The sequence below is a fragment of the Phaenicophaeus curvirostris genome, chromosome 16 (genome assembly GCF_032191515.1).
Source record: "Phaenicophaeus curvirostris isolate KB17595 chromosome 16, BPBGC_Pcur_1.0, whole genome shotgun sequence".
NCBI classification, from domain to species: Eukaryota; Metazoa; Chordata; class Aves; order Cuculiformes; family Cuculidae; genus Phaenicophaeus; species Phaenicophaeus curvirostris.
In genome coordinates, this window is record NC_091407.1 from 7,480,696 (window position 1) to 7,492,967 (window position 12,272).

A 12,272-nucleotide genomic window follows, 5' to 3' on the forward strand; every position below is an offset into this window, starting at 1 on the left:
GCATATGTAAATGGGGCGATGTACAAGCCCTGATTGAGACATCACAGGGCAGCTCAGCCCCAACCCCCTGGGAAATCCTCAATCCTGGGGAGCTCTGGAGGGAACAGAGGGTGTCAGCTGTGGAGGATGCGCCCCAGCTACCTCCTGGGGTCCAGTAGCCCCAGTGTACACCCAGGACCTTGGCAGGAGCTGGGGGGTCTCCAGGTGTCTGAGGGGGAATGCTCCAGCATCCTAGCTCCAGCCCCCTCATTCCTCTTCACTTTGAGTCCTCCTGACAGCACTGTGACGTGGCTCCTGCCCTCTGCAACGTGGCATCTCTCTTGGTTTGGAGGAGTGGCAGGGAAAACCCATCTTATCTGTTCCCCCGAGTTTTACCAAGACATCGCTGCTTGCCCAGCGCTGCTAGTGGAGGTGTGGAGTCCTCCTCTGCTCCCCGTCTCGTGCCTGACCCAAATCCCCCCTGAGGTGGGATTAAATCCTCCTGATCAGACACGCTTGGGATGTTGAGATGCTCCACATACACATTTTGGGATGCTTTTAGCATTTGGGAGAAGCCGGAGCAAGGTGCCAGTGCTGCAACCATCCTGACCACGGGGCAGCCTTGGAGCACATCAAGGGACATTGAGGGACACCAAAGGACACTGAGAGCCACTGAGGTCTCTCACACGGCACCGGTCCCTGTACTCACTGCTGCTTCCCTGGAAGCAGAGCTCGGACCTGGAGTGGATGCTGCAGCACCAGCCCCCCTGGATCCAGCTGCAGCATCCTGACATGCCGGGGCATCGACGCCTCTTTGTGCCTGGTGGGGAAATAAAAGACCCTTCTTTTTTTTGGCAGCGTGTTGCTAATCAGCACGACCCAGCGCGCACCGCCGCGGGCGTGCGGCTCGCTGCTATTTAAGGAGCCTACTTGAAATACACCTGCAAGAGGGGAGAGGAGCGCCAGCAAGTAAATAACCCAGCAACCCGCTGGAATGAAAACACCGGCGGGGGCATGCGGGCAGAATGAGAAGAGAGGCAGCGATTTAAGGAAAAGAAAGAGAAAAATGAAGTGCAAGCTGGTGATTGAGGGGGTTGGTCCTAATCGCGCCCTGGTTTTCCATAGGGATGCTCCTTGGTCCCCACGCTTGGCAGGAAGACCTTGTTCTGAGAGCTTGGGTTGAGGAGTCTCAGCTGTGTCCCCTGTGTGGGCAGGGGGATGGATGGAGACTTCACCCGCCTCCCTGCTCGGAGTGTTTACCACACGCTGCCATCCGGCTCTTGCCTTTTTTTTCCCCTCTCTTTCTCCCCTCCTTTTCTGAAACATTATAAATCAAACGGCTTAAAATGTAAAGCATCAAAAATTCTAAACCCTTCATCTATTATTAACTGTGACAGTAAATTCCACCTCTGAATGTTTCACATAGCAACTGTTACCAGGACTCAGCATCCAAAGCTGATGTTCCAGCAACTTTCCATCACGCCACTGCCACTCCGGTAATGTCGAGACCGGCCCGGTGAGACGTGCTGCCACTCCCGATACCTTTCCATGGGATTGGGTTGCCAGCAGGGAAACCGAGCTCAGATTTAGTGAGCGCAGCCTGGCCACGCTGCCAGGATAGGAAAGGAGCTCAGCGCCTGCGTGGTGGGCTGTGGGAGCTGGTGCTGGGGGTCCCCCGTCATGATCCTCCCTCCATAGAATCAGGGAATGGTTTGGGTTGGAAGGGACTTTAAAGTCCATCCAGTTCCAGCCCCTGCCATGGGCAGGGACACCTCTCGCTGGATCAGGGGCTCCAAGGCCTATCCAGCCTGGCCTTGAACACCCCAGGGATGGGACATCCATGACTTCTGAGCAATCTGGGCCAGGGCCTCCCCACCCTCACAGCAAAACATTTCTTCATGAAATCTAATCTCAGTCTCCCCTCTCTCAGCTGAAAACCATTCCCCCTCATCCTATCCCTGCACTCCCCAGCCAAGAGCCCCTCCCCAGCTTTCCTGGAGCCCCTTTCAGTGCTGGAAGCTGCTCCAAGGATTCCTTGGAGCCTTCTCTTCTCCAGGCTGAAAAAAACCCAACTCTCCCAGCCTGTCCTCACAACAGAGGTGCTCCAGCCCTCTGATCATCTTTGTGGCCTCCTCTGGACTTGCTCCAACAGCTCCGTGTCCTTCCTGTGCTGAGGACTCCAGAACTGGACGCAGGGCTCCAGGTGAGGTCTCCTGAGAGCAGAGCAGAGGGGCAGAATCCCCTCCTTCCCTGCTGGTTCCACTGCTCTGGGTGCAGCTCAGGACATGGGTGGTTTCTGGGCTACAAGCACACTTTGCCAGCCTCTGTTGAGCTTCTCATCCCCCAGCACCCCAAGTCTTTCTCCTCAGGGCTGCTCCCAATCCGTTCTCTGCCCAGCCTGCATTTGTGTTTGGTGCAGGACCTTGCAGGATGGTCACGTAGCTCCCAAACTTCATTACTTTCACCATCATGTTTATCAACACTGTAAATAATGAGGATGGGAGTGGGGTAGGTAATGGATAGAGAGAAGCTTTGCAGGGGATGGTGTTGCTTTTCTCCTGCTGCTTTGCCCTGGTGGTGGTTGTGGTTGTGCCCCCTGTGTGGTCACCCCTTGCCCCGGCACAGGCAGCGGTCTCGCTTCTCCAAGCTTGTGATGTTCAAGGTGCCAAAGGGACCAGGAGCTGGACGTTCACCACTGGTGCTTGCTCGCCTTCCCTGAGCGGCATCGCGGCTCTGATCTGTGTTGAGCCTCGTGCCCAGAGGCTGGGATGGCTCTGCTTGCTGCTGGTGCAGGAGAAGCCAGATTGGGGTAGTTTGGATTGGATTTGACTGCGTGGTGGCACCAGGAGCTTGGTCAGAGGTGGGAGGATGCTGAGCTTGGTCTGGTGAGAGCCCAGCCGGCAAAGCAGCTCACATCTGCATCCCCAGGCACTCCAACCCTCCCCAGCAGCACCCATCAGACCATCCCCCATGTGCCCGCGCCCCGACGTGGGCATCCCTGCCTCGGCATCACCCCGGCTGTGCCCACGAATCCCAGTGGCTGCCCAGGAGCTCTGCTGTGCCGGCTGTGGGGCTGGGCAGCAGCGGCTGCTCCGCCGCCTCCCCAGGGACAGGCAGCAATTTTCCTGCTCTGAAGAGGCTTGTGAAGGTTTGAGTGAATCTGGGAAGCAAATCTAATTGGCAACCTGGTAATTCCTCGGGGGGACATGTACTTTGGTCATATCTAAGCACATTCCAGCCAGTGTTTAAGACACGCTGAATCCAAACTTGGACAGTCAAATACCAGCAGCTCTAAGCTCCTTATCTATTTCAGGCAGATTAACTCCTTAATCATCCATTTTGGAAGTTCCTTGCCCCAAATTCCTCTCCCCTCCCCTTCCCCCTCCTCCTCCGCAGGAACAAAAGGAGCAGATTTTGCGGGGTGGGAAAGGTTGGGATGGTGCCTGCGGTGACTGACAGAGTCAATAACTGGGAACCAGGAGAAGACCTTTGGAAATCTGTTTCCCCTGTTCACCTGCCCCAGGATTTGTCTTCAGGATTTGGAGGCGGGGAATGTCTAATACTGAAATCATTTATGACACGACATCGAACCTCAATTTATTTCTTTTTCAACCCCCTTTTATTCTATTTATTTTTTCCCAGGGGATTCCTGGTCAGACTCTCCTAGCAGAGATCCACCTGGTGGTACCAGCCCCCACCATGCCACCTTGCAGCCCCCAGGCCCACTCGTGGCAAGGGGATGCTCGTTTTTCCCTCTCCCTTTATCCCCCCCACAGGCAGCGGAGGCCGTGCTGAGCCTTGGGGACGCAGCCGGTGCTGGCCACTGTCACTCAGGGGAGTGTCGGAGCATTACGCTTCATTACCGAGCTGTCTGCTGCTGGCGGGAGATGACTTAGAGGGCAAAGCCTGGCAGCAGCACAGCCAAATCCATCTCCGGTGGACAGACCTGTCTGCAGGCAGACGCCAAAGCGGAGCGGCCGCAGGGTGCTCGTCACCGCCGTGGGGGAGTCACCGTGCTGGCACTGGGGACCCAGTGGTCTCTAGGTCTCTGGGATTCAGCATGGGAAAGAGGCTGCCCTGAAAGCAAAGGCAGGAGATGCCACAAAACCAAAGCGGGGGCACTCAACGGGACCACTGGTGGTATTTAATGACGCTCATCTAAAACGTCCATGCAGCAAGGGGACCTGGTGGGGACACGGAGCACTGGTGGCAAAGCCCTGTTGCCTCCCTGAGAGAGAGGAGGAATGAGGGTGAGGGTTGGGGTGCAATCGGGTGCCAGGGTCTGTCCTTTGCCTGCCAGCAGCCATCCCATGGCAGGTGGATCCATCCACTGCAGTGTGAATTTGCAGAAGGATTTGGTGGAAAAATTGGCTGGGGCCGCCAGAGCTGGAGAGGTTGGACCTGGTGACACTGCTGGAAGAGCTGGAAATGTCCTGGGAGTGAGGGTCACCCGTTGTCCTCTGGGATTTCTAGGGCTGCTGGGGATGGAGACACCGACCAGGGGAGGAGGTCCAAGACCCTGGCACAGGGCTGGGTCGCGAGGCCACTCCATTTCCATGCTCCCGGGCAAGCATTTCCCAACCTGGCGGTGCTGGCTGGGGACAGGAGCCCTTACACTGCACACAAACCTGGGCCACCCCAGAAACGGGGAGGCTGGAGAGCAGTCCTGTCTAGCTGGGGTCCCCATGTGGGGCGCAGGATGGCTCCGAGCTGTGGTGTGAGGTGGGTGCCAGGTCCTGCTGCCAGGTTTGGCGTGGTTTTCCCAGGCCAGAGGGCTCTGTGCTTGCCCATGGGGCCAGGACAGTGTGGGGACCATGAGCCATCCCCATCACGTTCCTCGGGGAGCATATCTCTGCGTGTTCAACTCCATCTGCTCCTTGCCTCCGTGAGCTGTCACATCATGAGACAGCTGTGTGCAGAGCAGATCTGGGACTGGGTTGGGAATCCATTTGTGCTTCTATCCTTGGAAGAGCTTTTATTTGAACCCCATGGGGTCTCAGCAGCACCAAAGAGGATGCTGTGGGTCACCCCACTTCCCTCGTCCAGCAAGAGGGTCCAGGGGCGCCTCAGGCGTCCAGCATCCGCTGCATTCCCGGTAATGAACCAGCATCTCATTTATCTAGTTTCAGTAAAACGGCTTGTCCAGCAGCCGTGCCAATGAGCGAGTGGTTGGGCGGCTGCTCCACAGGGAGGGTCTCGCTGGTGATTTGCATACGAGCGGCACACAAAATATTGCAAGCAATCAGACAGCATCAGCCCTGGGCGGCACGGCCGACGGGCTGCATCTGGAGAGCGGCAGAGCAGCACTTCATCACCAGTGGCGATGACCGGCATCGCTCCGGTTGCTCTGCTCCTCGCCACTTTCTTCACAGGGATGTGGTTTCCATCCTGCGACAAGGGGAAACTGAGGCAGGGGATGAAACAGGGTGTGGGAGAGAGAGATGGGGGGAAGGATTAACAGTCGCAGTAATGGTCGGAATGGTTAATTATTACTGGAGTCAGGCTGAGAGCGGGAGGGGACAGAGGAAGGAAGAAGGATCCTGACCCATCAGGCAGAAAATGAGGAAAGAAGGAAAACAGGAGCGTGTTGAGACCCATCCAGGCTGTTGCCTTGTGCCAGCACCGTGCTGGCACCGCTGACTCGCTTTGAGGCTGGAGGGGTGGCAGAAGGCACCGTGGTGGTGAGTGGCTGCCCCAGGGCCGCGGTTGTGCCCGTCACTGCCCCGGCACGGGCTGGTTGTGCCCGTCCTTGCCGCTGTCTGCCCGCACCAGCAGCTCCCGGCAGGGCTGCAGTGGGATTTAGGTGCCGAGGCTGGGAAAGCTGGGTCCCTCCTTAACCTCAGCCGTATTTCCAGCCTCATGACGGGTTTGTTTTCCTCTCCCCGCCAGCGCCTCAAGGTTGATGTCAATTCCCTTGTTGGGGAGCAAGAACACGCGGCGCCCTCCCTCCATGTTATGTCCGGTGATGAATTTCGCTCTGGAGCGCTTCCTCGCCGGAATTTGCCCAGGAAGGCTCAGCCGGAGCATCTGCTTTGCAGTGAGCCTTCAGCCTTTTTTTTCCCCTTTTTAATTCTCTTTTTCCTTTCTTTTATTTTTTCCTCTTTTTTCTCTCTTCCTTTATTCCTTTTCTTTCTTTTTTCCTTTCTCTCTTTTTCCTTTCTCTTTCTCCCTCCTTTCCCTCCTTCCTTCCTTCCTCTCATTTTCTTTTTTCCTTCCTTCCTTCCTTCCTTCCTTCCTTCCTCTCATTTTCTTTTTTCCTTCCTTCCTTCCTTCCTTCCTTCCTTCCTTCCTTCCTTCCTTCCTTCCTTCCTTCCTTCCTTCCTTCCTTCCTTCCTTCCTTCCTTCCTTCCTTCCTTCCTTCCTTCCTTCCTTCCTTCCTCTCATTTTCTTTTTTCCTTCTTTCCTTTCTCTTCTTTCCCTTTCCCCCCTCTTTTTTTCCTTTCTTTTTCCTTTTTCTCCCCCTTCCCCCCCCCTCCCCTTTCCTTTTCAAATCCTTCCTTGCCAGCTGGCATTTTCCAGCGGCAAGAAGAAACACACCAACTTGCTCTGACTCCCAGAGCCTCCCCCATCCTCCCCAGCCCAACCCTCTGCCAACCTCCCAGCCTTGACATCACCTCCCCACCACCACCTCCAAAATAAAGGAGGCAAAACCAAGGGGAGAGAGGATGGAGCTGGCGGATGAGCCGCGTTTCCATGCAAGAGGATGAGGTTGGGGAGGCCACGGACTTCCCCTGGCAAGCAACGGAGAAACCGTGGCCAGCAGAAACGTTGAGTCATGAGTGCGGTTCGCAGGCGATGTTTTTTTTCTCCCCTGAGTAAAATTCCTTGCTGGGGAGGAGCAGAGCTGGGAGGGGGCAGGCAGGGATGAAGGACTGTGCCCCCTAAATGGAGCATTGAGCTGTTGATGGGGATGCACCCCATTGCAATGGGAATTCCCTGGGCATGTCCCCCCCAAAAAAAACGTGCCCAGGGAATCCCCCAACAGCTGTCTGGGAGGAACAGCGTGATCTGGGGGGGCTGCAGGAGATGGGGACCCCATCCTTCATCCTCCTCCTCGCTCCCCGCATCCGCCCACCCCCGCGCAATGGGCGGCGCAGCCCCAGCTCCATTTATCATCATCTGCGGGCAAGTGAAGTGTGCAGGGAACAGCTGCTCCGGTCGGCTGAGCGCCGGAAAGGAGGGGGAAATGCGGTGATTGCAGGGGGGTGGAAAGCAGGGGGCTGGGGGCTGCCCTGCGGGTACCACCCCACATCCCAGTCATGGCACTGGCGTTGCGGGAAATGGTGGTGGTGATGGGGGGATTGGGGAGAGGGGGTGTTAACGGGGGTGCAGTGGAGAGGAGGGGCATTAAAGGGGTTCGTTGGGAGAGGGTGCATTAAGGGGGTGCAGTGGGGAGAGGGTTTTGGAGAGGGCTGCATTGGGGACAGGGTGTAATTAAGGGGTTCGGCGGGGAGAGGGTGCATTAAGGGGGTTCACTAGGTGTTAAAAGGGGGTTCATTGGAGGGACAGTGCATTACTGGGGGGCACCGGAGAGGGCTGTGTTAACAGGGTGCATTGAAGGCGGGTGCACTGACAGTGGGGGCTCCCAATGGAGGTTCCCAGCCCCTCCGACCTGGATGCCATCCAGCGCCATGCACCGCAGGGTCACCCACAGGGCACAGGGACAGACAGACGGCGGCAGCCCCACAACCAACCGGAGGATTTGACCGTGCCCTGGGTGAACCCCCTGGTCCCTTCGCATTGCCAGAGGGGTCTGTCTGTCTGTGTGTCCTTTCATTCCCAGCTCCTCAGGGCAGGATGCCCTTTCCTGGGCTGTCCCACACCCCGCAGCCCTCCCAGTTCTCCCCCACCAACTCCCTTCTTCTCTCCTCCCTTAATAATCAAATTCTCCGGAGCAGTTTGCGGTGTGGCAGCCAGCCAGAAAGGGTTTCTTTAAACTCCACCAGCTCACAATTAAACAAATCCAGGGCTGACGCTCCTTGATAGGCACTTATTCCCACCCGAGAGCCTCCAAGGGGAGTCGGGGGGGTTCCATCCCCTCGCTCCCCACCCCAATGCTGCCTCGCTGCACCCCGGGTGGCGTCAGGGCTGGGAGGGGGTTTGGTGCAGGGGTTTTGGGGTTGGGGAGCAGGGGGTCGGTGATGCCAGCGTCGTTCTGATGGCGAAGCATCCCCCTGCGAGAGCGCGCTGCTATTTTTAGTCCTTGAGTCCTTGTTGATGGCGCAGCAGCAAAGGCGAGGGAGCAGCCGGAGGAGCAGCAGGGCTGGGGCGCTGGATCAGGTCCTGCGGGATCAGCAGCAGCTGGGAAGCGAGGCCAGGGCGCGGGGGGCTGGGGGATGCCTGGTGCCCCCAGGGCTGAGGCGTTGGGGGTCTTGGGTGCTTACCGAGGGTCCCCTGTCACGGAAAGTCCTGGGCTGCCTTCAGAAGGCTCCAGATCGTGTCCCCGCCAGCCAAGGGGAAGGGGGGAGGAAAGGGGAGAAGGCAGGGAAGGAAGGAGGGATGAGGGGGAGGAAAATAATACCAAACCCAGCCACGCAGCACAAATCCTCCTGAGCAGCAGGCAGGCTGCGAGCCACTGCGCAGGCAGGCGTGTGCTGCAGCGGTGCCCCAGCTCGGCTCCCGGCATCCTCCCTGAGCCCCACATCAGTCCCGTGCCCCACATCAGCTCCTAGTCCCGCATCAGCCCCGTCAGCCCCACGCGGCGGGGCCTGGTGCGCCACAGCACGGCCCCAGGTGGTGCCCGGGTGCTGGGAGGCGCAACAGGTCCTGCAGGCCCACAAAGGACGACACCAGGGCTGAACTTGGAGCTGTGGGGCTGGCTGGGCTGTCCCCGTGTCCCTGGGGTCCCATGGGATGGGATGCTCTTGGAGACGAGCGCAGCGCCTTGTCCTGTGGGGACAGGGTCACCCTGACTGGGCTTAGTGATGGCCAAAAGTCCCTGCTCCTCCCACTGATGCCTTGGGGAGACTGAGATGAGATTTTAGGAAGAAATGTTTTCCTTTGAGGGTGGGGAGGCCCCGGAACACATTGCCCAGGGAAGTGGTGGCTGCCCCATCCCTGGAGGGGTTCAAGGCCAGGTTGGATGGGGCTTGGAGCAACCTGATCCACTGGGAGGTGTCCCTGCCCATGGCAGGGGGGTTGGAACTGGATAATCTTTAACATCCCTTCCAACCCAGACCATTCTATGATTCTGCGATTCCCAGGGACCTACACCATGAGCCCTGGCTGCAACTGTGGTGGCTTTGCCGGGCCACCGAGGGCAGGCAACTGGCCCCAGCCGTGTGCCGGCAGCCCCATAGCGGTTCCCATCTTGGGGGCAGCAGGAACTGGGATGGAAACTTCTCCAGGGCCTGGAGATCATGGCCAGCAGGGACGTGGCGGGTGGGGCGAGCATGCGGGGCCCCTGGGAAGCAGCCGCGTCCGCCTCCCCCTCCCGGGAAGGGCCGTAACCTCGCTGCTGTCGACAGCTTGATTTGATGCCATTAAAGCGTTTGCTCGGAAACAGCCTACATCAGGCGGCAACATCTGTTCCAGCCCTTCTCCAGGAAAGCTGCGGCAGAGCCAAGAGCAGAGCTGGCCTCCAGCTCCGAGCACAGGTCCGGGGGCTGCCAGTGACGAGCGTGTCCCCTCCTGGCCCTGAACGGCAGAATCCCAGCCCCGGCAGAGCCCGGGTGGCCTGCAGGGCCATGGGGCCGAGGCTCTGGGCAAGGTGCCTCGCTCGGTGTGGGATTTTGGCTCCGCTCGGATGGGGAAACAACAGGCAGCCCTGGTCGCATCTCCTGCCCAGTGGGTCTCATCCAGCCCCACACACTGTGCCCTCTGTGAGAAGGCAGAGAGGAAACGGCCTCAAGTTGCACCAGGGGAGGTTTAGGTTGGATATTAGGAAAAAATTCTTTACTGACAGAGTGATGAAGCATTGGAACCGGCTGCCCAGGGCAGTGGTGGAGTCTCCATCCCTGGAGGGGTTCAAAAAACACGTAGATGTGGCACCTGGGGATGTGCTTTGGTCGGCACGGTGGGGTTGGACTGGATGACCTGAGAGGTCTTTTCCAACCTTAACAATTCTATGAAGCTGTGAAGAGCCAGGGCTGCTGGCTGAGCCCTGGGCCCTGCCAGGCGCGGGGATGTGGCCGGGGCTGGTGGTCCCCATGGCCTGAGCTTCCTCCGCTCACGTCCTCCCTCCGTGCATCCTCTGCACACCGGTGAGCGCCCCATCCCCTTGCACCATGGGCTTTTGCTCAGCCTGGCGTTGTTCCAGTTGTTTGAAGAAGTGACAATAATTAATTAATAACAATAATTAATAATAGAAGAGAAAGGGGCGGAAAAAGCTCCTCTTAAAGCACCAGCTCAGGGGCTTCTCAAGCCAATTTCAGTTTTCAAACCTGCTTCCAAATGGAGTGTAAGGGGCCCTTTTCTTCCTTTAATTTTCTCACCACCGCCCGGGGCTGCCCCAGAGCCCTGGCTTTGATTTTGCTGCCTTTGTTCTGGCAGCTCTGTCGCAGGACAGGGCAGCACCGCACCCGTGTCGTGATAAGGGCTTTCATGCCGGCCTCGCCAGGTTTGTGATTGACCCGTCTTTTCCCCAGGATTTAGGATTTAACCATAGCGAGTTGCCCACGCAGGTGCAATACAGGGAAGCAACATGGAAAGCATCCTAAAAGGGGGTGGGAGGACAGGGTGCCAGGCTAGTGTGGGTGGCATCAAGCCCAGATCCAGCGGTGTTGGAGAGCACCATGTAATCCGTGCATCCCAGAGCTGCCGTGGATTGTGGAAATAAAACTAAATAAAGCCCTGTGCTTGTACACGGACCCCGAAAAGGTGCTGAGACGTTACCGGTGTTCTCAGGATGCTGCAAAGAAAGGGGGCCGAGTGGGGATTGATCAAACCAGTGATGCGATTTGTGTGACTACAGCAAATAAAACCCATCGGGAACCACGTGGCGGTGGTGCAAGAGTGGCGAGGGGACGCACGCAGCAGCTGCCTGGCATGGTTGGCACTGCAGGAAGGTGTGCCAGGAGCAGGGCTGGGCGTCAGACACCGCCAGCGCCCCATTCCCCTCCCCTCGTTACACTCATCACGTTAATGAAGGCGGAGGGGACAGCACCGGGGTCACCGCTGCGGCGCGGTGTCGAGGGAGCAGCACTGGGGAGGTCTCCGGGGAGCTACAGACCCTTGGGGTTGCCCTAACCCCAATATCAGGCTGCTGCCAGGTATCTGTGACTCCCTGGTGCTAGGTACGGGCAAGATGTGTCCTTGCCACCACTGAGCCCTTCATTAGCCGTTGCGAGCCACTCGGCTGCCTCAGAGATCAAACCAGTGACCCAGGTGCTTCCCTGCACCTAACGCAAGCAGAGCTATGAAATGGGGAAGCTTAATGATGACGGTGGCGAGGTGCTTGGCTAATAGACGTCTGCTGGCAGGAGCAGACAGCTTCCAGATGGTATCGCACCGGAGCAGGGGGGATCGGCTAGGGCCGGGGGGGCTGCAGGAGGCGGCAGCAGGCAGACACCAGCAGAGCCAGCAAGTTGAAATTACTTTTTTTTGCAGCAGAACCTGCGGTTCTGGTCCTCCACGCTGCTGCTTCTAGTAATTAGTCCAATAATTAGAAAGAATGGGGATAAGCGGGGTACTCAGAGGGGCTCGCTGGATCCCAGCATCCCTGGGGAGGGCGTGTGAAGAACAGGATAAGCGATGTGCAGAGGCGAGGGGGCAGCGATTGCATGAAACTCAAAGCACTGGGGCAGGCAGGGAGGTGGTGGTTTGCCCTGCAGAGCCGGGGTGGGCAGCAGAGAGGAGGAAGGCTCCTCGCAGCAGGGTCAGGAGGGCTGGCTGGGCACGGAGCGGTCAGGGAGGAGGCAGCTGGACCCCTGCCACCCTGCAGCTTGCGGGCACCGTGCTGCACAGTGAGGCGATGCAGCGAGGAGCGGTGCAAGGAGGTGTGATATAGGACGATGCAGCAATGCCAGGTGAGGTGGTGCAGTGCCAAATGATGTGATATGGGGCAACACGACGCGATGCAGCGTGATACGAGGTGGTGCAAAGCCAGCTGCTGGGTTCTAGGGCAAGGCAGGGCGGTGCAATGCAAGATGGTGCGACGCAGGGTGATGCAATACAAGATGATGTGATGCAGGGTGATGCAAGGCAGGAAGGTGCAAAGAAGTGCAGCGCAGGGCAGTGCGATGCAAGGTGATACAATGCAGGGTGATGCGATGCAAGGCAGGAAAATGCAAGGAAATGCAATGATGGGCAATGCGATGCAAGGCGATACAATGCAGTGTGGTACAATGCAAGGC

At 58.1% G+C, this 12,272-nt stretch overlaps 1 protein-coding gene across 2 annotated transcripts in view; it reads left to right on the forward strand.

Moving 5' to 3' along the window:
• The window catches only part of RAI1 (retinoic acid induced 1), a 76,403-nt gene that overhangs the window by 56,387 nt on the left and 7,744 nt on the right, over positions 1–12,272 (forward strand). The gene's annotated exons all lie outside the window — the stretch shown is intronic.